This window comes from Bos javanicus, chromosome 6, assembly GCF_032452875.1.
Source record: "Bos javanicus breed banteng chromosome 6, ARS-OSU_banteng_1.0, whole genome shotgun sequence".
NCBI lineage: Eukaryota > Metazoa > Chordata > Mammalia > Artiodactyla > Bovidae > Bos > Bos javanicus.
In genome coordinates, this window is record NC_083873.1 from 29,330,584 (window position 1) to 29,354,055 (window position 23,472).

The 23,472-nt window shown below is 37.9% G+C and overlaps 1 protein-coding gene across 2 annotated transcripts in view; it reads left to right on the forward strand.

Moving 5' to 3' along the window:
• UNC5C (unc-5 netrin receptor C) overlaps window positions 1-23,472 on the forward strand; it is a 426,113-nt gene that overhangs the window by 90,510 nt on the left and 312,131 nt on the right. The gene's annotated exons all lie outside the window — the stretch shown is intronic.

The following is a 23,472-nucleotide window of genomic DNA, read 5'->3' on the forward strand; positions in this document are numbered from 1 at the left end:
GTTTGGCGTGCCTGGCTGCTGTCTGGAATGGCACTTTGCTAATGTGCTATTACTCAGTGTCATTAACCCACACAAATGATTGAAAGGTGGATTTATATGTGTACCATGGGGCTCGGCACAGGAACATGCTGCAGTGAAATGATCCTACAAAGGATATAATGAACCATTCATTCTGGATTTCCATTCTTTAGTCTTCATATCCTCGCTTCAGAAACATATGATATTGAAATACGTGGAGAATAACGAGACCAAACTACTACCTAAAAGACACAACTTTTCATTGCCTCAATGTCTGAAAAGTTACATAGTTGAAAAATGAGTAGTCATCTATCTCTCATGATTTCCATTTAGAAGAATCTTGGCAAAAAAGTCAGATAAATACTTTGGAACTTTTGGAGTTTATTTCATACAAAAATATTTTGGAAAAAAAAAAGAATATTTTTGAAATCTTAGACAGAAAAATAGAACTTGTGATGAAAATGTGAAATGAGCAACCTCTTACTCCTTTATCACTGGAATTTAACTTACACTTCTGTGGATTAATTAAAATATTTTAGAATGGAAAATATTCTTCTTTAAATAACATCTGTGATACACTATTACAGCAAAGCCATAAAATGGAAGCTACCAAATATTTTCCATTTCCATCTTCTTAATGAGTTTTGTTTGATATTCCTTCAGCAGGTATTTTAATTTACACCAATGCTTTTAATTGCTGTAAATTTTGAATAGATTTGTAAATAGGTTGTGCCCTTATTAAGGAAATAAACAGAAACTATACAAAGTATGCTCTGACTGTAATTACCATTATCTGCTGGGCTAGATTTTGTTTAGATTTAATAGTGATGCTTGAGGCTTTTACTTACTTATGTTTATAACATAATATATTTATATCATTTTTATCAATTCAAGTTCAAACCAAAATCAACACTCTCAAGGAAAAATCCCCCTTTTCTGCTTTTAATTCCAGCCTCTTCACCTCTGGCTTACTGTGTCCCTCTCTCATTCTTGGCCTTCAGAAATAGAGTTTTAAGTTTCAGCCATTTTTCCTATGTTTAAATTTGAGAAGTTGTATGAAAAATATATCTAAATTTCCCAAGTTGACTTCATTTTGCTTGGATAATTGTTTCCATCTTTATATCTTTCTTTGACAAGGATAAAAAAATTTAAGTGTTTACCTACATTCACCATACATAGCAAGAACTTTTTCAGCACCATTAATCTATCTTGCTGGGAGATGAAATATTTCATACTTTTTTCTTTTTTAAAAAATCAAGGCAGCTTTTACAATTTAAAAAGAATAATTAGTAATTTCTGCTTAGCTAAGCAAGTAGACCATAAGGGTTATTTGGTCTTGCTAGAAATGGGTTTTCTCTATCACCTCCTTAAAATATTTATCAAACCAGAATGTTGCTTGTTTTCCTGCTCTGGTTATAGATGTTTGTTAAATATAAAATTTGATAAATATCTGACCCATCTCAAAACCTATTATGAAATAGCCTCAGTTCGTTTTGAGAACTCACTTTGTTCATGTCTATAATTTATTGCCATCACATAAGCTGCAGTTTTTTTCCTGGCCCTTCTCTCTGCCCTTTATCATCCACTGTCTTTTTCTCACACTCACACTAGAGCTACTCAAGGAGAGTTCCCCCTTCCAGGGCAGCATCTAAGTCAAAGGTGCAGTCCCCATCGTTTGTGATGTTGTGATGTCCTTATGGTGTGTTCCGTCCTCTGCTGACCAAATAGTCCAAGTTACACTTTAATGGATCCATGTTAAATTGCCCTTTTATCCCCCCCTTTAAAATACTGACCCTTCCTCAGAGGCCTTCGTAGGAAATACTTTATAAACAATACTTTATAGAGGGAATATTTGGACACAGGACTTCACTTAACTGGCGCATAATTTTGTGGCTTTTTCAAACTTAGCTTTAGGATCTATGCAGCATTATTTGTCAACTATGGGATATGTTGTTACAGAATAATGAATGTAATGAACATTGGGGTACATGTGTCTTTTACAATTGTGATTTTTCTTAAGACATGAAAGCAACCTAGATGTCCATCAACAATGAATGGATAAAGTTGTTCATATATAAAATGGAATATTACTCTGCCATAAAAGGAACAAATTCAAGTCCGTTCTAGTGAAGTGGATGAACCTAGAGCCTGTTATATGGCCTGACAGGATCTGTCATGAGGCAGTAGTCAAGCTTGTCGGCAGAGGCCAGGGTCCTCTGAAAGCCTGACTATGACTGGAGGGTCTTCCTCCAAGTTGGCTCACTTATGTGGCTGATGGCAGGAGGCTTCAGTTGCTCATCATGGTTTGAATATGCTCATGACATGCCAGCTGGCTTCCACTGAGCAAGTGATCTAACAGAGAGCAAGAGGACAAGCAGGAAGCACCATGCCTCCCATGACCGACTCTCTAGAATTGTTCTTGTTCACATCCACATCCTTCCCTCCGTTACAAGGGAGTCACTAGACCCAATTCCCACCCAACTGGAATGCAGATAGGCTCTAACCCATGAAGGGAATAGCATCAAAGAAATTGTGGACATATCTTAAAATCATCATGTTTATTAAGAAAGAAAATATCTCTAGTTGCTGAAATTATCACTATAATTAGATTTATGAATGGCTTTTAAAAATACAATAGTATGAATTTCCTTTGAGATGGGATTATTTTTACCTTATTCACCCTTGTATCCATAGTTCAACTCAAGCATAGAAGCTGGTAGATAGTACTAGGTGCTAAATATATGTTTCCTAAACATCTAAATTTTTACTGCCTACATTGGGTTCTTCTTGCTCAGCTTTCAATAATGTTACATAAGGGAAAATGGAATTAAATTCTGAAGATGAATTTTAAAAGTTACAAATATCTAAATTTATCTCTTTATTATCATCCCACATATGTGAAGTTTATTGTAGCATATATATTGAATGTCTGTTATTAGATATCTTATCTATTGCCTGATACCTTTATGAAATTTTAAGCTTCATAAATACCAAGATGTTTGCTTATTTTAAGGCAGTATTCCCAGCACTAAAACATTGTTCTGTGTTCTTGTGTGCTCAGTCACTCAGTCATTTCTGACTCTGCAACCCAATGGACTGTAGCCCACCAGGCTCCTCTGTCCATGGGAATTCTCCAGGCAAGAATACTGGAGTGGGTTGCCATTTCCTAAAGGCGATCTTCCTGACCCAGGGATCGAAACTGAGTCTCTTGCATCTCCTGCATTAGCAGGCAGATTCTTTACCTCTGCACCATCTAGGAATGTTTATTAAGTGATTTAATTAAAACATTCACTAAGTTAAGGATGTCAGAAAGTTAAATTTTAATTTTCGTGGATTCAGTTTAGATATAGGCTTAAAGCTCAACATTCAGAAAATGAAGATCATGGCATCTGGTCCCATCACTTCATGGGAAATAGATGGGGAAACAGTGGAAACAGTGTCAGACTTTATTTTGGGGGGCTCCAAAATCACTGCAGATGGTGATTGCAGCCATGAAATTAAAAGACGCTTACTCCTTGGAAGAAAAGTTATGACCAACCTAGATAGCATATTCAAAAGCAGAGACATTACTTTGCCAACAAAAGTCCGTCTAGTCAAGGCTATGGTTTTTCCAGTGGTCATGTATGGATGCGAGAGTTGGACTGAGCGCCGAAGAATTGATGCTTTTGAACTGTGGTGTTGGAGAAGACTCTTGAGAGTCCCTTGGACTGCAAGGAGATCCAACCAGTCCATAAGGAGATCAGCCCTGGGATTTCTTTGGAAGGAACGATGCTAAAGCTGAAACTCCAGTACTTTGGCCACCTCATGCGAAGAGTTGACTCATTGGAAAAGACTCTGATGCTGGGAGGGATTGGGGGCAGGAGGAGAAGGGGACAACAGAGGATGAGATGGCTGGATGGCATCACTGACTCGATGATCATGAGTCTGAGTGAACTCTGGGAGTTTGTGATGGACAGGGAGGCCTGGCGTGCTGCGATTCATGGGGTCGCAAAGAGTCAGACACGACTGAGTGACTGATCTGATCTGATCTGATGCTTATTTGAAGATCTTCAAAATATCTATTCTCTCTGCGCTTAAGTTTTCAGTGTTCAAGAGTAGTTCATACCTAAAACTTTATTGTTGAAACACACTTATAGCTATTGTCCAGGTATGAGCCTTTGGGGATGACTCAGTTTATTTGATTAAGTTGCTGGCACTTTGGAAACTACAAGGTGAGATATGGGGAAGTCAAGTTTTAAGGTCAAGGTATGGTAAAGAGAGGGGCCTCCCAGGTAAAGAACCTGCCTGCCAATATAGGCAGGAGATATAAGAGACGGGTTCGATCCCTGGGTTGGGAAGATCCCCTGTAGAAGAGAATGGCAACCCATTCTAGTATTCTTGCCTGTAGAATTCCATAGACAGGGGAGCCTGGTAGGCTACAGTCTATAGGCTTGCAGAGTCTGACATGACTGAAATGACTTAGCATGTCAGGTAAAGAGAAACCCTGAAAACTGGTGAAGACTAAATACACATTCAGGTCCTGAGCAAGGGTGAAGAGAAGAGGAAGCTCATGGGGGAAACTGTTCATCTGTAGTTCTGGCCCTGAAATTAGAAAGAAAATAAAATGTACTGGGTGTTTTCTACTAATTTTCACCCATCCCACATGTTACCGAAAATAATGGCTCAAATTAACTTCAAAGAACCACCAAGACTGTTCAGAAAGGATGAGAGTGAGAAAAAGACTATTTGGCTTCCTTTGACATGGATGAAAAGACAAATACCTAAAAAGGAGCTAGAACTTTTTTTGTGCACCTCACAGTATAGCATAGTGTACCACAAAGTTCCATACTTTCAGAGGGACTTTATTGACTGTGTATTCTTTTTTTGTCTACGTATTGTAATCTCATTTTATTACGTTAGAGAATTCGGATAATTGTCTATTTTAAAGTGTATTAGTATGACAGTTTCCACAGTTAAACCTCTTCATGCCTTCATTTTCAGGGAGATGGAAGTTAGAGGCTGCAATATGGCTTGAAAATCTATCCCCCGACAGGGATGGATAATATAGGGAGTCTATTTAAAGTAATTCACCCTCTGCCCCTCATGGGTATTCCTGTCTTTGTGGCCATTTGTTTTAAATTTTTTATTCTTTACTTAACATGGCCTGCAACTGACCTGTACAGTTTCATTTGGGACTCTGGGCCCTGATAGTAGCATGTCAGGCAGTCACGTGGTTCTCACCATCACTGGGGATGCATGTTCAGCCTGGATCATCTCTCTGTGAAAAGCTCCAAAAGGATTTCTATTTCATTATTTAACACTTGATTATGCTTTTTCACTTGTACATCAAAACTCTTCATTTATTTTGCCCAAAGTTATAACATAGTGCTTAACACCATTCAGAACACTAGTAAATGTTCTAAGTTCTGAAAATTATTCGTTCATTTTTAAATTGTTGTTATTATTTTAGTTTCACAATTTATAAGAAGAATAGGTGGGAAGGTACTCCTTAGTAGGTTTAGGTTGAAGCAAAAGTCTTATTTGGAATTTTCTTCATGATCATGATAAGAAAATAAAGACTGATTTGTAAGAGAAATTCAAACAAATAATTCACATGTCATTTCAATTACAAAATGATATGAATTTATTTACGTTTAAGAAATGCATCTATGACATTTGAAAGTATTATTTATGAAATTATACCCCATATTAATTTATACTTTCTGTGGATTATGGGCTTCCCCAGTGGCTCAGCTGGTAAAGAACCCGCCTGCTAATGCAGGAGACACAAAAGACACAGGTTTGATCCCTGGGTCTGGAAGATCCCCCGGAGGAGGAAATGGCAACCCACTCCAGTGTCTGTGCCAGAAAAACTCCATGGACAGAGGAGCCTGTGGGCTACAGTCCATGGAGTTGCAAAGAGTTGGACATGATACACATGTGATTATGTTCATAAGTTTAAGAATTTAAAACAGCACTATTTTAGATCCTCTTACTTTTTTAGCTTAAAAAATGCCTTTCATGTACCACACAGGGTACTGTCAAAAAGCAATTCCTATGACCTGAAAAGAAACTTTGCTAATCAGACTCTCCTTAATGATGCTCGATACTTGTCTTTTAACTGTCTTTGACTAATTCTCATGTCTTAAAGAAAGATGGAATGGCTCACGAATGCTAAGATTAAAATGCCAGATACAGCACATGAATCAATTGTAAATGACAAAAACGAACAGTAACAATTTCATTTCCGTAGGAACCAATTCATTACTCTGCAGCCTGCCAATGATGTTCTAACTCCTCCCAGCAGGCCAACTTAGACTTCACCAAGTATTTTCCTTAAAAGCAAGCCCAAACAGAGCTTTTTAGATGAGCCTTATGCTACAGTTCACTACCAATAGTTTCCACACCCAATAAAATGGGTCAATAAAATGAGATGTTTCTTTTCATGTGGTAAAAATGAAACTTGCGAATAATAAAGGATGTTGTTCTCTATGTAAGCTCATATTTTCAGCTTATATAAAAGTATTTACATGGATCAGATCAGATCAGATCAGATCAGTCACTCAGTCGTGTCCGACTCTTTGCGACCCCATGAATCGCAGCATGCCAGGCCTCCCTGTCCATCACCAACTCCTGGAGTTCACTCAGACTCATGTCCATCGAGTCAGTGATGCCATCCAGCCATCTCATCCTCTGTCGTCCCCTTCTCCTCTTGCCCCAGTCCCTCCCAGCATCAGAGTCTTTTCCAATGAGTCAACTCTTCGCATGAGGTGGCCAAAGTACTGGAGTTTCAGCCTCAGCATCATTCCTTCCAAAGAAATCCCAGGGCTGATCTCCTTTAGAATGGACTGGTTGGATCTCTTTGCAGTCCAAGGGACTCTCAAGAGTCTTCTCCAACACCACAGTTCAAAAACATCAATTCTTCAGCACTCAGCCTTCTTCACAATCCAACTCTCACATCCATACATGACCACAGGAAAAACCATTGCCTTGACTAGACGAACAACAAATGACAAAGTAATGTCTCTGCTTTTGAATATGCTATCTAGGTTGGTCATAACTTTCCTTCCAAGGAGTAAGCGTCTTTTAATTTCATGGCTGCAGTCACCATCTGCAGTGATTTTGGAGCCAAGAAAAATAAAGTCTGACACTGTTTCCACTGTTTCCCCATCTATTTCCCATGAAGTGATGGGACTGGATGCCATGATCTTCGTTTTCTGAATGTTGAGCTTTAAGCCAACTTTTTCACTCTCCACTTTCACTTTCACTTTCATCAAGAGGCTTTTGAGTTCCTCTTCACTTTCTGCCATAAGGGTGGTGTCATCTGCATATCTGAGGTTATTGATATTTCTGCCAGCAATCTTGATTCCAGCTTGTGTTTCTTCTAGTCCAGCATTTCTCATGATGTACTCTGCATATAAGTTAAATAAGCAGGGTGACAATATACAGCCTTGACATACTCCTTTTCCTATTTGGAACCAGTCTGTTGTTCCATGTCCAGTTCTAACTGTTGCTTCCTGACCTGCATACAGATTTCTCAAGAGGCAGGTCAGGTGGTCTGGTATTCCCATCTCTTTCAGAATTTTCCAGTTTATTGTGATCCACACAGTCAAAGGCTTTGGCATAGTCAATAAAGCAGAAATGGATGTTTTTCTGGAATTCTCTTGCTTTTTCCATGATCCAGCAGATGTTGGCAATTTGATCTCTGGTTCCTCTGCCTTTTCTAAAACCAGCTTGAACATCAGGAAGTTCACGGTTCACTTATTGTTGAAGCCTGGCTTGGAGAATTTTAAGCATTACATACTTCCTGAGAGTGCTTGTCTATAGTAATCATCAGCAATCATTTTATTGAATGCTTCTTTATTTAACTGGATATAAATAATTTAATAATGTAGTTGTAGAATTTAAAAATACTTAGGAGAGAAACCTCCAGTTTATTTACATATTTCTTTCCCTTCCTAGACTGTCCCAAGAGTGCAGGACCTGCTTCCTATTCATCTTTATACAGGAAGTACCCAACACTGTGGTTTGAAAATAAGGAGTCAGTGTAGGCCTGTTGATTAAATGATTGAATGGTTAATGGATGTAAATGTTGTTATAAGGCATATGCTGAAACTTATATTTGTAGTGATAGGAGAATTCTAAAATCACATGTTTTCTTAAGCCCCATCACCCTTTATCTCTGTCTCACAAGTCGTGTAAGTCACATGGAATATTCATAGTTTTGACTTGGAGGATTTTGCAGTACTAGGGTTCCCTAGGCTTCCAGCCCTGTCCTCTGCTCCATTTTCCATTTTCCTGTTTTCCATTCGAATGGGTTTGGGCTTCCCAGGTGGGGCTAATGGTAAAGAGCATGCCTGCCAAAGCAGGAGACTTAAGAGATGAAGGTTGAATCCCTTGGTTGGGAAGATCCCTTCGAGGAGGGCATGGCAATCCATTCTTACCTGGAGAATCCCACGGACAGAGGAGACTGGCAGGCTACAGTCCACAGGGTTGTAAAGAGTTGGACTCGACTGAAACGACTTAGCATGCATGCCTGCTTGTGCATCCTTCTGTCCGTGGTTTATTACCTGAATTTCAGCCTCCGCTCATACTTCATCCTGTGTCCACCACTCGTTGCACAGTTGGACTTCTTGCCCTTTGAATTAGAAGAGGCTTGTGTCTTCCTAAGCCGAGACCTCTCCTGCCTCTACTACTTCCTGAGAATCCTTTCTTTTAGCAGCAGCAGCTTCTTGTCCTCCCTAGTAACCACTGCTGTTATACATTTAGCTGCTTCACTATCCCATGACCACTTGTCCTGGGACAGAGGTTGCAGTTGAATCCTGCAGCCTGGTTGCCACTCCAATCATTGACTATTCATCAGCCCTTTATTTAACCCTCTGTGTTACTGGAAGCCTGGTTTTTCACCAACATAAAAGCCTAGGGTTTAGCAGGTGGGGAGCCACAGCATGTTGGAGGGTGGTGGCTGGAGGTCTACCTGCCCAGACAGAAACAAATCAAATGATCATTGGAGATATTCCCAAGTTTCCTTGTTTAAAAGGCAGACAGATCGAAAACACTGTCAGCCTCTAAGATTTGAAGACTAGCAGAGCAGCCTCAAGGCCGTCACCCCTTTATGACCCCTAAATGTTCACCGACTGTGTGTTATTTCACGTTCAAGTGCTTGAATGCATGTGGTGATTTTCTAGTATGTGTTTGACTATCTACCTTAATCAAGTAATCTGGAGAATCAAAGAGCACACTTACATATACATTTAAATTTCTCGAATACATTTATCAATAAGAGAAAGGTTATTCATTAATTATTTGAATATATTTGAAGAAAATCAGCTACATAGGTCATTTTTAAATTTGTCACCTAAACCCAGGATATTTGTTAGTAATTTTTTTTTTTTTTGGAAAGATCTAAAACATTACAGACTTACTTACTTACTTAATCTAGAAAGCTTTATTTGACTTTCCCTTAAGATAGGTATTTCCTGTATGTTTCCATATTACAAGAACTTATCTTTGACTAGGAATTACTCCTGAGGATTTCATTTTAATGTTTAAAGCTAACTTGACTATATTATCCACTAAAATGCTTTTAGGCTGATAAGGGCCTTTATAGGGAAAGAGAGGGTCCTGTTTATGTTTTAATCCCTGATACCTAATCTAGTACCAAGAACATATTTATCACTCAAATATTTCTTGAATTTATAAGTAAATCCATAGTGTACATTATGCCATTATCTTGTGACTGGTTTGAGTTTTAATTTTTTGGTATCTAAATTTATTTGTAGCTATTTACTGTGTATCCACTTAGGTATAATCTGTTTACATATGCATATGTCAAACAGAATGTATTTATATAGAGAGAGGGAGGGAAATGAGCAAGTATTAAGGAAATATTTTGCTCATTCAATAACAGTTAAAAAGCAGCATTAGCTCTTTTTTAATGTGGTTGTATTTTATGGTAATACAGCATATCATTTTCTTTCTACTTCCTCACCTAAAAACCTCCAAGGATCTATCATGTTGATTGAGGAAAGGATTGTGGGAATCAGTACACAAATAAAAAGTCAATAAGTAATTCCAAGTTCCAATCATACAACCGCAGGATAAAAATGAGAAAATCAAAAGGGGTAAAGAAATGTTTCCTCTTATTTGGTTAAATACCCACACATAAGAGAATATCTTGGGTGGGGAAGCAGCCTGACTTTGCCGGCAGTATTAGGAGCACCATCAGTAATATCACCTGCATCAACTCTGTTGGAGTTCCTCCTGTGTGGTCAGCGCTGGGTCTGACAGAGGATTAGAGAAACACCTGGTTTGAGCTGTGCAACTGCATGCTCAAGGTGGACTTGCCAATGAAAGTCCCAGAGTTGTTGTTGTTGTTTTCACTAGAAAAATCCTAAATGACTTGGCTGACCGGGAAATAATGAGGATGTATCATTTTTTATACTACCATTAATCTCATTTTATCACCTTGAGATATTTCTAAGGTAAAACCAAAATTTTATTTATGTGAATACTTGATTCTCTTCTGGATGTTATTTTGCATGAGCCAACAATAATTTATAATTTTACTTAGGAGAATATTTTCATACTGACATTTGATTATAATGTGTTCATAATACAGTATTTTAATCACCAAGACCACAACAATTTATTTCCCTGATTTTCTCTTCTGACATGTATTTGACTCATTCCTGCCCTCTGCTCCATATTGGAAAAGGACTATGTCACATCTTAATTTCACAGGAAGATCAGTCTAATAATATGTAAGTTATTATAAAATTCATGCCTTACATTGTCTTTGGAGGAAAAGGTATTTTGCTTTAAGAAGTCTTCTCTTCAAGTCTATGTGAAAAACTAAACAGAGGACCAGTTTACATCTTCAGAGTACTTAACGAAATAGAATAGTTGTCATTGTCAATAATTTAAAATTAATACTAAGGAATATTTTCTATAATAAGAAAATGTGATTTTTCAGAATGTTATATGCTGAAATATCAGAAAGTATCTGAAATATTTTAAACCATCTTGTGTGCCTATGTAGAAATTATTACTCTGTTTATAATTTTTGTAAATAATAAGATTTTTGTATACATGTAGTGGGAGAAGGCACTGGCACCCCACTCCAGTACTCTTGCCTGGAAAATCCATGGACAGAGGAGCCTGGTAGGCTGCAGTCCATGGGGTTGCTAAGAGTCGGACACAACTGAGCAACTTCACTTTCACTTTTCACTTTCATGCATTGGAGAAGGAAATGGCAACCCACTCCAGTGTTCTTGCCTGGAGAATCCCAGGGACGGGGGAGCCTGGTGGGCTGCCACCTATGGGGTCCCACAGAGTCAGACACGACTGAAGCGACTTAGCAGCAGCAGCAGCAGCAGCCTACATATAGTAGATAGAATTCTAAGACGGCCTACAAGATTTCCTCCCTCTATTATACACACCCTTGTAGAAACCGCTCTCACTGAGTGTGGACAGACCTATGAAAATGATGGGATGTCTCTTCCATGATTATGTCATATTGTTTGGCAAAAGGGATTTTGTATCTGTAATTAAGATCCGTAAACAGTTGGCATTGGCTTAGATAAAAGAAATAAGCAGATTGCTAACTATCTAGGTTATTCCTAGAAAATAAGGAAGAAAAGTTATTATTATGTTATTTAAATTGATATATAAAATATATTTAGATATGTTTACAAATTATATTTATATACTATATATAAAGTATGATAGTATAATATATAAATAATTAAAATTATTTTAAATTTAATATATGCATGTGTGTAAATGAATACAACTGTTCAAAGAGCAAGTTTATTACAAGGAAATATGAAAAACACACTTTATTCTTCATTTCCCCCCAGAAGAGTTATAGTTTTGATTCCATGTATCCAAACAATTTCAGAAGCAGGCTTGTAAGATGGTAGTTTCCCACAAAGAGTCCTCCTGGGGGCCTTTGTGGTTACTTGTTACTCTTACCCCTTTTAAAAAATGCAGTTTTCTTGTATTTGATCCAAAGAAAAATTCATTTTCACAAAGAAAAAGGAATCTTAATCTAGTACCTGTGAGTATATATTTTGACTCATCGGCTATTCTGAAAAATAACCCGTTACTCTTTAAAATAATTGCCAAGTTGTTTAATGTTATTTGAATTATATTTCATACAAATACCTAATCCATGAGTAAGTAATTAGAATGTTACACATGTAGAAAATTGTTGAAAAATACTTAGATATTTCTAAGATTGCTAGTTGCTCACAAAGTTGAGAGCAATGCTGTTACCAACTCACCACACTGTATTGCAATAAATGTGTGCTCAGTCATGTCTAACTCTTTGTGTACTCCTGCCAGTCCCCTCTGCCCCTGCAATTTTTCAGGCAAGAATATTGGAGCGGAGTGCCATTTCCTTCTCCAGGGATCTTCCCAACCCAGGTGTCTAAACCGAATATCTTACCTCTCCTGCATTGTCAGCAGATCCTTTCCTGGTGCCACCTGGGTATCACAGTAAATGATCGCTGTTCTACAGAAGCAGTTTTTTAGGGGAGTTCTTTTAGACCATCCTGGGATCACATGATCCACCATTGTTGCAATGTGATGTGAGTTAATGCCACATTAAGGTCCCTTCATTTATTTCTGAAGGAATCGGAGCCCACATTAACTGCTCTGCCTCTAATTCTGTTATCCTTGATGACTCTGTGGGCAGTCATTCACAAGGTTGTTAGAATATTTTCATCTTATAAAGAACTATATCAAATCCATTGTATTGAACTAAGTTGTAATTATAGTCTATTTGTATACATTTATTGTATTCTGTCCATTTACAATGTGACTTATGGGTCTGATATATTTTCAGTCAATGATATGTGCATAATCATTATTGAACCAGAGCAGACAGTGGCAGGTCTGGAGCCAGCATAGTCTGATACCTTGATGGGCCTTTAGGGAGTTTTAATACACTGATTACTGGAATGATACAGCATCAGTCTACTGAATGACTTTGTACATTTTGATGTTTTTTTTAATATTCAAGGTACATACCAAAGTCAGTTCTTAGAAGGAACATAAAGTAAGTATTACAATGCCATATGAAAGGATTAAATTGAATTCTAGGTGTATTTACTAAATATAGGAACTAGGGATTTGAGAGTTGGAAGAAAAAGGAAAAACACTGCACAATTGTAGTATCTTTGTCTCTAGTGGAAGATACTTTTCGAATGGAACACAGGGTTCCTTTTAACGGTATGTTTTTTCTTAAAGTAGACGTAGCGAGTAAATAACCTAGAAAAAATCTTAGGTGACTAGCTGAGCTTAAATGAAAAGATTGCTAGGAACATCCGCATACCTTTTCTGGAATTATGAGATAAGAGAAGTGGGAAATCTTTTTAGAGCAAGCCAAAGAAAATTATAATTTTAGAGTTCATTCATTCTTTTATTTATATATTAGTGAATAAAGACTTGTAGTAAAAGTCAAACTGATGGTTATAAATTTTTGCCATACCATTTAAATTTGGGGACCACTGTGAACTTCAGTGTTCTATTAAATAATAGTAATAATAGTACTCATTGAGTCATTATGAGAATTAAAGATTAACATGTATAAAGCTAGAGTAAGTACTCAATAAAATTTAATCAGTATTATTTATTGAAACCAAATATTTTGTGAGTACTAATTACCTGTGTGACAGTGAAAGTGAAACTGAAATTGCCCAGTCATGTCCAACTCTTTGCCACCTCATGGACTGTAGGCTACCAGGATCCTCCATCCATGGGATTTTCCAGGCAAGAGTACTGAAGTGGGTTGCCATTTCCTTCTCCAGGGGATCTTCCTGACCCAGGAATCGAACCTGGGTCTCCTGCATTGTAGGCAGACACTTTACTGTCTGAGCCACCAGGGAAGTCCAAGAAGATCTATTTTCATAATCAACCTACTCTGAAAAAATAAGGGTAATTTTGAAATGCTTTAGAAGAGATCTCATTGAAGTCTTTTCCTTCAGTTTTCTCTGGAAGAGGGCTTGAGAGGGAAAAAAGGAAAGAAAATTTTTATAAGTTTAGTAAAAAAAAGAAAAAGATGGAAAAAGCGAATTAAAATTACATGCTAGCTTTTGTGAAAAACAAACAAACAGATGTATAAGGAAGATGATAAAAATTCTATTCTTTGTTTTTCACCTGACTGAAAAAACATTCAGCAAAAAGCTGTTGGTAAAAAGATATGATACAGACAGTTTTTAACCAATCTTTTTTAATCTCAGTGATCCCTGTTTCATGGCTAACATAGAGGTAAAAATATAGTATTTAATGTAATAATTTCTATTTAAATATTATTGTAATGTTTAGTTTAACACTACAAAGAAAGCTGTTCGTATTTCTGGGTTGAGCAGGACAGACCTCTGGGAATGGGCTGGCAGGGTTCTTGGTACAGAGTCTCCTCAGGCAGAAATTAAGGTGTCAGCCTGGCCTGTTCTGCAGTCCCTTCTAGGGTGTAAATCCTTGACTAGGGTCTGTGGTTGTTGGCAGAATTCAGTTCTGTAAGACTGATGTCCCTGTCTTCTTGCTGACAGTTAGTTCTTAAAAAATGAATCTCTCTTTTTCTCTCTCCCCTTCTCACTCACTGTCAGTCTCAATCCCTTTCTCTCCAAAGTCTGTGACTGAGGATTCAGAATTAAATAGATAAAAGTTTCAGTTTGACCCTAGTACCACAGTTGCTGAAATATTAACAGCATTAAGTGTGCAAATAGAAAATGTGAATGCAGACCAGGAGTCTTTAGCTGGGTACTCTTGTCATGTTGGTTCCTTGGGGTTCCTTTCCCAGACAAATGAAAAGTGACAAAGATGGGAAGAGTATTTGATATGGTCACTACAATTCTTTGACAGCACAATTTGGCAAAGGGACAAAGAGGGCAAGGCAAGTCACTTTCTTTTCACGTTTGTTTATTTCAGGAAACAAATTTTTAAAAGAGTATCACACAAAGCAGTGTTCTATATGGAATATGATTCCCTTCTGTACTTTTTAAAACATATTTGTTTACAATCAATGAAATGAATAGGTGTGAAAATAGGAAATAGCAAAAAGGAGTGCATTCCTAATGTTTCTGAATTCAAGTTTAATGAACTCTAAAAACAGTACTGAACAGTGTGACATAGAGTATTTTTTAAATATGTGCATACATATGTAGGTGAAGAGATTTACTTGAGCAGATTTTCTCTTCTTGATTTTGTGATTTTAACCTCTCTTTGATAGTTGGTGGTCTGTTCCATTTGTCAATAGTATACTCTAATGTTTCATTGCCCTATTATAATTGTGATCATCATATGTACAGCAATTGAAATTGAGGAAAAAGGACATCTCTATATGAGGGAGGCTGTGTGTTGTGAAGTGAAGTGAAAGTCACTCAGTAGTGTCTGACTCTTTGTGACCCCATGGACTATACAGTCCATGGAATTCTCCAGGCCAGAATACTGGAGTGGGTAGCCTCTCCCTTCTCCAGGGTATCTTCTCAACCCAGGGATCGAATCCAGGTCTCCCACAATGCAAGCGGATTCTTTACCAGCTGAGCCACAAGGAAGCCCCAAGAATACTGGAGTGGGTAGCCTATCCCTTCTCCAGTGGATCTTCCCGACCCAGGAATCAAACCAGGGTCTCCTGCATTGCAGGCAGATTCTTTACCAAATGAGCTATGAGGGAAGCTCCCCTGTATGTTGTTAACCTGGGACAAATCCTCTAACTTTCACCTACAAGCCTCATGGGACAGTCGTTATTTTAGCAAATAAATTAGCATCTAGAGCCTCGCTCTCACACTTATGGTTTCAGACACAAGTGGATTTAGCCCTCTCCCCTGGGTACACTGAGGTATCAAACCAAAATTCCAATTTAAAATGGAAAACATAACCATTATGTGGAATGGAATACTCCCATGAACCATGGTGGTGCATTCTCTCCCTGTAGTCTAGACACAAGGATATTTAAATGAAAGTCCAGATATTCCAATCTAGTAAGAACTAACATCTCAAGGACAAGATTATCAACGTCTGTATGACAAAAGCATTTTCTCTCTGTAGGCAAAAGAACATGAAGAAGTAAGTAATAAAGGTTGTTTGCAATCAGGTCAAGGAGAATTAGACGAATCATACAATTCTGGGCCATTGTGGATGGCTACCAAATGCAGTAGAGAAGGTCCTGCTAGTGGGAACGGAGCAATACAGCCCCTCATCTATCTTCAGCTTAGACATGACTTTGCTGATGGGAAGAAATTCTTGAAGTTTATTGCCTAAAGGTCATATTCTCCTGAACAGAGTTTGAAAGATACTTTGAATACTAACCTTGGTGACTCCCCTTTTATTATGATCCCATGGATGATTAATGATCCTCTGCCTCCTCCAGGGATTAAAACACTATTTTTAATACATATGTACATTTTGCATAGCCCTTTCTTGTTCCATTATGTTTCCACTTTATAGTTTAACTTTAAGGGCAATATAATTTATTATTTTCAAGTTTGGGGAGATATCTCATTCTGGTCTGCAAACATTAGCAAATATAATATTTCTTAACGTCCTTTCCATGGTCTTGTGAAATTAGGAATGTCCAGCAGATATCTGGATACTAATATATTCAAACCATTAGAAAAATGAGTTTTACAGATATGGAAAATATATGTGTATAGTATATGTGTGTGTGTGTGTGTATATATATATATATATACCACAACTTCAATCAGAAAATGATTAATTTTAAGTCCACTGCTATGTTCAAGAACACCTAGATAATGTTCTACTAGGTTAGAAAGTGAATAGGCTATGTCTGCAGCTAATTATATATTACTTCTAATTCACCTCTTCCTCAGTACACCATTTTCCCTCCTCCACAAATCCCACTTGCTTGTTTTCTTGCAAAGCTGCCAAGAAACTGTGAACAAATTTAACGTCTGAATAACTGCTTGCTCTCTCAATGACCTTGAAAAATTACTTGCATCATTAAAAATTCATAGAAGAGAAAGTTTTTGAGAAGACTGACATATGTAATCATCGTACCTCCTGTTATGCTCCTGTACTATTATAGTCTTATGAACTTTAAAATTATCTCAAAGAAATTAACTTTGCTCTAGTTACCCAATTATATCAAAGCTTTCTGATTTTTTTTTTTCAAAGAGCATAGCACTATTTCCTGCTAGAGGGTAAGAAATGAAAAACAGAAGATTGATGCATCCTGTAAATTTTTGTGATATTTCACAATGACTGTTTCAAACAGTGCCACAAAATTGCAAAGGAAGTATTTTGATTGTCTTTTTCATTGAGGTGAGACTCACATAGAAGAAATTTAACCATTTTAAACTGTATAATTCAGTGGCGCTTAGTACATTCGTAGTGTGTTTTCTTCAGTTTCAGGACTTTTTCATAGCTCTAGAAGAAGCCCTTGTAATCACTCTCTAGGACTCCCACCTCCCTTCTGCTGGCAACCACTAGCGTGCTGTCTCTGTGAATTTGCCTATTCTGGATTTCAGTGGTTCTAATTGTAAATAAGTATACATTTTAGATTCTGTTAATGCATTGATTTTATTCCCGTTTTCCTTGAGGAAAGAGATATGGAGGGTGAGGATATAAAATCCTAAGAATAAGTTATGAAAACTCTGACAGGATGGTAAAATGTCATCAGCAGCATTCCGATACTCCTCCCATAGCAAGTACCACACTGTATTGTAAGAATCTCCTGACTTGTCTATTTCTCTTCAAGACTAAAATCATCAGACTTTTTTCTCTAAGCCCTACTGCTTGATATAGTGCTTTCACACATGTAAGCGCTTGCTGTTCACTGAAGGGAATGGGAGGCAAGAAGATGTGGAGCTATTGACAATATTTGGGCCTAAATAAATATCCCGAATCCTTCTTTTTTCTTTTCTTTGCTCTTCTTTTCTTCTCTTTCCTTTCTTTTTTTCTTTTTTTTTAATTCTCTTTCCTCTGTCTGTGTGTTGTTTTGTTTTTGAGATCCAACTTTCCTGATGTTACTTTGAAGAATATTGACTTGGTCCCAAAATGTATTTATAGAATTAAAATCGGCCTTACCTTCACTTATCCAACCTTTGGCTTTATTAGCATATCGGTCATAATTATGATCATGCGTATTATGTAAAAGAGCTACATTTAATTATCTGAGCAACATGATCTGATTTCGTTCTCTTTCCTTTCTCTTGGAGTTCTTTCCTTTTGGCGCAACCTTTGTCTTCCAACTCCAGTCCCACCCCCTTGCCCAAGGCATCAGTACTCAGTCCAGTGGTGTCGATCAATCAACACTCAACTCAGTACTAAAGTGAGAGACTTACAGTTAGGACAGTGCCTATGGAAAAGGGAGAGAAACTAGATCTAAATCACTTCCTCCTATATACTCTCCATAACATATGGTTTTTATTTTGCATGGGACAATGGAAACATGATCATTTAAAAACCCAGTGTCAATCCCATTCGTTTCCTACAAGGCAGCTAGTCTTAAGTAGAGAAACTGCCACCACAGAGAGTGGTGGGTATCATTTCAGCAGTGGCTAAGATAAATGTGTTCTTTTACCTTACCTTTTTTCTCACTTTGTGTTTGAGGATAACTCCGCTAATGCTGGCAGATCTGTTCATTGTGTCTGAAGAAAGTCAGTGGGGAATAATAGCCTTTGCCATAATTCTTTCAACATCAGTGTCTATGAGCTCTTATTCTGTGTTGGTGTAGACAAACTGCTCCTTCACAGGCAGGGTATCAGGAATATATTTTAATCTTCTGCTTCCAAGGTTCTATGAAGACAGTGCTATACATCTGATTTATGAGCAAGCATAGGTTGTTGTTGATTTCACTGAATTCCTAAGGAAATTGTTTTCTGCTCATTTTGTCTTTCCTCTGGGTAACACATCACATTATCTTGTTTGGGGGTGTCTGCTTCTCACTGCTCAGCACCATTAGCATACATCTGGGCCACCTTTGTGTGGAACTGTCCCCTGGTGAAACCCTCAGTGTTCTGGGATGGAGAAAGACTGCAATTTACGGAGTCCATTATCACCTCTGGACGTGTAGAATGATAATGGAAGTGACAGAGGTGCAGCTGAAAATTGGCTCTTAATATTTTATGTGCTCAAGCAAAGGATTGGAAATCTCATGCTGCTCTTGAGGGAAAATGAAGTATGTGGGATTTTTTTTTTTTTCCTATTAGAAAGTTATATGCAAAGGGTTGACTACAGGGTTTCGAGAAAAGTATTACAACACATTTGTTTTGTGTTAACCAACACTTCTCACTGGAAGTTTAGAGAGAAAAAAATACTTCTTCATGAAAAATTAAAATATGGAAACAAAGTATATGCAGCAAAGTTTTAGAACTGATAATTCTAAAATAATGTACCATGTACAGTATCACTTTGTTTTAAATGATGGGATATGTCTAAGAATTAACAAATGTTTGCCTAAAAAGTTTATTTTTAAATTTTTGGATTCTTATTTCACATTTCTCCCCTAACATATTTTTCTTCTGACTTACAATTTAGAATAATGTTTCAAGAGCTATCATTGGCACAATGAGTTTGAAAACAGAAATTCTATCAGAATTTTTAAGTGTTTTAAGACAAATAAGATGGAAAATAAATACAGCTTTTGAAATAGTCATATTAATAATTTGACATGTATCTTAGTATATTACAGTGCTTATAATAACACTAAAGAGATGCTTGTTGAAATCATTTTTATTGAAAAATATAGTTTCTGGCTTGACTAAGATGAGATACAATAGAGTGCCCTTTTCATAAGTATTTTATTACATGTCATTCATCTTATTTCAGACAAAACAAAAGTAGCACGGTAATATATTTTCTTAATAATGAAAGACTAAATGTTATTGAAATATAGCAAATGTTAAGTCCTGTCTGTATTTCCTGGATGTATATTTATCATATCAAGAATTTCTAATTTTTCTACTTTACCACTAGAGTACACATTAGTGGCATTACTATATTGCTGTTGCCTGATGATTAATATGTCCAGATTTTAGTTGTTAAAGCATTTGCAGATGATGGAGTAAGCCTGGTGGAGTTTTTCTTCAGTTGCTTTTCAGAAACGACAATTTACTTTCTCCTGTATGTTTCTGTCATTGTTTCTTTTCTGGATATGAATATCACTTTTAACTGAGAGTAGGGAAAGTTTCAAGTTGCTGTGGTGGATTTCAAGCATCATTTAAATCAGCAACGTCTGCCTTTTGAATAAGATTGCTTAGATCTGATTATTTAGGTGTGTCTTTTGATTTAGTGGCCACTGACAAGATCAAAGTAGCAAGACTCAATATTGAGACTTGAGGAGAATTCTAAATACTGCAAACACCCTGTCAGTGATGCTCAACAAACTACTTGAATTATAAATTTCTCATATTTTTGACACAAAACCCTCATAATATTATAAAGTAATTATTCTCCAATTAAAATAATTTTTAAAAGTCTTTATATTTTATAGAATCATTATTAGTTAATATCAATAAGTTTTATCACTGCAAATTTATTGAGCATATATGCCAAGCAAAATTTTAGGCACTTTTATATATATTCTGTATATGACATTTGTCTTTTGGGGCTTCCAAGTTTATGAGGGAAAAGATGATTGCCTTGTTCACTGTTGCTGCTGCTGCTGCTAAGTCGCTTCAGCCGTGTCTGACTCTGTGCGACCCCAGAGACAGCAGCCCACCAGGCTCCCCCGTCCCTGGGATTCTCCAGGCAAGAACACTGGAGTGGGTTGCCATTTCCTTCTCCAATGCATGAAAGTGAAAAGTGAAAGGGAAGTCACCCAGTCGTGTCCGACTCTTCGTGATCCAATGCACTGCAGCCCACCAGCCTCCTCCATCCATGGGATTTTCCAGGCAAGAGTACTGGAGTGGGGTGCCATTGCCTTCTCCATGTTGACTGTTAGCCCTGGAGATAATTTAGTTCCTGGAAATTAACAGAAACTCAACAAATATTTGTTGAATGAGAAAAAGCATTACTTTTAAAAATTCTAGCCATGATAAAAAGATAGCTGTGTAAATATTTTAAGGGGTGTGCCATGCTATGCTTAGTTGCTCATTCGTGCCTGACTCTTTTCGACCCCACGGACTGTAGTCAGCCAGGCTCCTCTGTCCCTGGGGATTCTCCAGGCCAGAATACTGGAATGATTGCTCTGCCCTCCTCCAGGGCATCTTCCCAACCCAGAGATATATCCCAGGTCTCCCACATTACAGGCGGACTCTTTACCGTCTGAGCCAACAGGGAAGCCATTTTAAGGGATGGCTTCGTTAAAAATCTGGAGTTCTGATATTGATGGCTGAGCATTGGTCCTCTCTTTGCTTTTGGGCACCTAGAATGTAAACAAGTAGAATTCCAGAGATTAAAACTTCTTCATAGAATTGGGGCTCAGTTTGTTTGTTTTTCAGCAATGAGCCAGATAGCTGAGAAAATAAGAGAAGCGAAGGGCAAAGGAAAAAAGGAAAGATATACCCATCTGAATGCAGAGTTCCAAAGAATAGCAAGGAGAGATAAGAAAGCCTTTCTAAGTGATCAATGCAAAAAAAACGAGGAAGACAATAGAATGGGAAAGATTAGAGGTCTCTTCAAGAAAATTAGAGATACCAAGGGAACATTTCATGCAAAGATAGGCACGATAAAGGACAGAAATGGTATGGACCTAACAAAAGAAAAGGTATTAAGAAGACGTGGCAAGAATACCCAGAAGAACTATACAAAGCAGATCTTCATGACCCAGAGAACCATGATGGTGTGATCACTCACCTAGTGCCAGACATCCTGGCCTGTGAAGTCAAGTGGGCCTCAGGAAGCATCGCTACGAACAAAGCTAGTGGAGGTGATGGAATTACAGCTGAGCTATTTCAGATCCTAAAAGATGATGCTGTGAAAGTGCTGCACTCAATATGCCAGCAAATTTGGAAAACTCAGCAGTGGCCACAGGACTGGAAAAGGTCAGTTTTCATTCCAATCTCAAAGAAAGGCAATTCCAAAGAATGCTCAAATTACTGCACAATTACACATCTCACACGCTAGCAAAGTAATGCTCAAAATTCTCCAAGTCCGGCTTCAACAGTACATGAACCGTGAACTTCCAGATGTTCAAGCTGGATTTAGAAAAGGTAGAAGAACCAGAGATCAAATTGCCAACATCCATTGGATCATTGAAAAAGCAAGAGAGTTCCAGAAGAACGTATACTTCTGCTTTATTCACTACGCCAAAGCCTTTGACTGTGTGGATCACAACAAACTATGGAAACTTGTTAAAGAGATGGAAATACCAGACCACCTGACCTGCCTCTTGAGAAATCTGTATGTAGGTCAAGAAGCAACAGTTAGAACTGAACATGGAATAACGGACATGGAACAATTGGTAAAGGAGTATGTCAAGGCTGTATATTGTCACCCTGCTTATTTAACTTATATGCAGAGTACATTATGTGAAATGCCAGGCTGGATGAAGCACAAGCTGGAATCAAGATTGCCTGGAGAAATATCGATAACCTCAAAGAGCAGATGACACCACACTTATGGCACAAAGCTAAGAGGAACTGAAGAGCCTCTTGATGAAAGTGAAAGAAGAGAGTGAAAAAGCACTCTTAAAACTCCACATTCAGAAAAACTAAGATCATGGCATCCAATCCCATCACTTCATGGCAAATAGAAGAGGAAACAATGGAAACAGTGAGCGACTTTATTTTCTTGGGCTCCCAAATCACTGCAGATGGTGACTGCAGCTAAGAAATTAAAAGATGCTTGCTCCCTGGAAGAAAAGCTATGACAAAGCTAGACAGCATATTAAAAGGCAGAGATGTTACTTTGCCAACAACGGTCCATCTAGTCAAAGCTACGGTTTTTCCAGTAGTCATGTATGGATGTGAGAGTTGGATCATAAAGAAAGCTGAGCACCGAAGAATTGATGCTTTTGAACTGTGATGTTGGAGAAGACTCTTGAGAGTCCCTTGCACTGCAGGGAGATCAAACCAGTTAATCCTAAAGGAAATCAATCCTGAATATTCACTCGAAGGACTGATGTGGAAGCTGAAACTCCAATACTTTGGCCACCTGATGCGAAGAACTGACTCATTGGAAAAGACCCTGATCCTGGGAAAGATTGAAAGTGGGAGGAGAAGGGGATGACAGAGGATGGGATGGTTGGATGGCATCACAAACTCATGTTTGAGCAACTGCGGCAGTTGGTGATAGACAGGGTAGCCTGGTGTACTGCAGTCCAGGGTTGCAAAGAGTTGACCAGAACTTAGCAAGTGAACTGAACTGAGTGAGCCAGGTCGGGCTTCCTTGGTGGCTCAGTGGTAAAGAATCTGCCTGCCAATTCAGAAGATGCTGGTTTGATCCCTGGGTCGGGAAGATCCTCTGAGGAAGGAAATGGCAACCCACTCCAGTATTCTTGCCTGGGAAATCCCATGGACAGAGGAGCCTGGTAGTTCATGGGGTCACAAAAGAATCCGACACAAC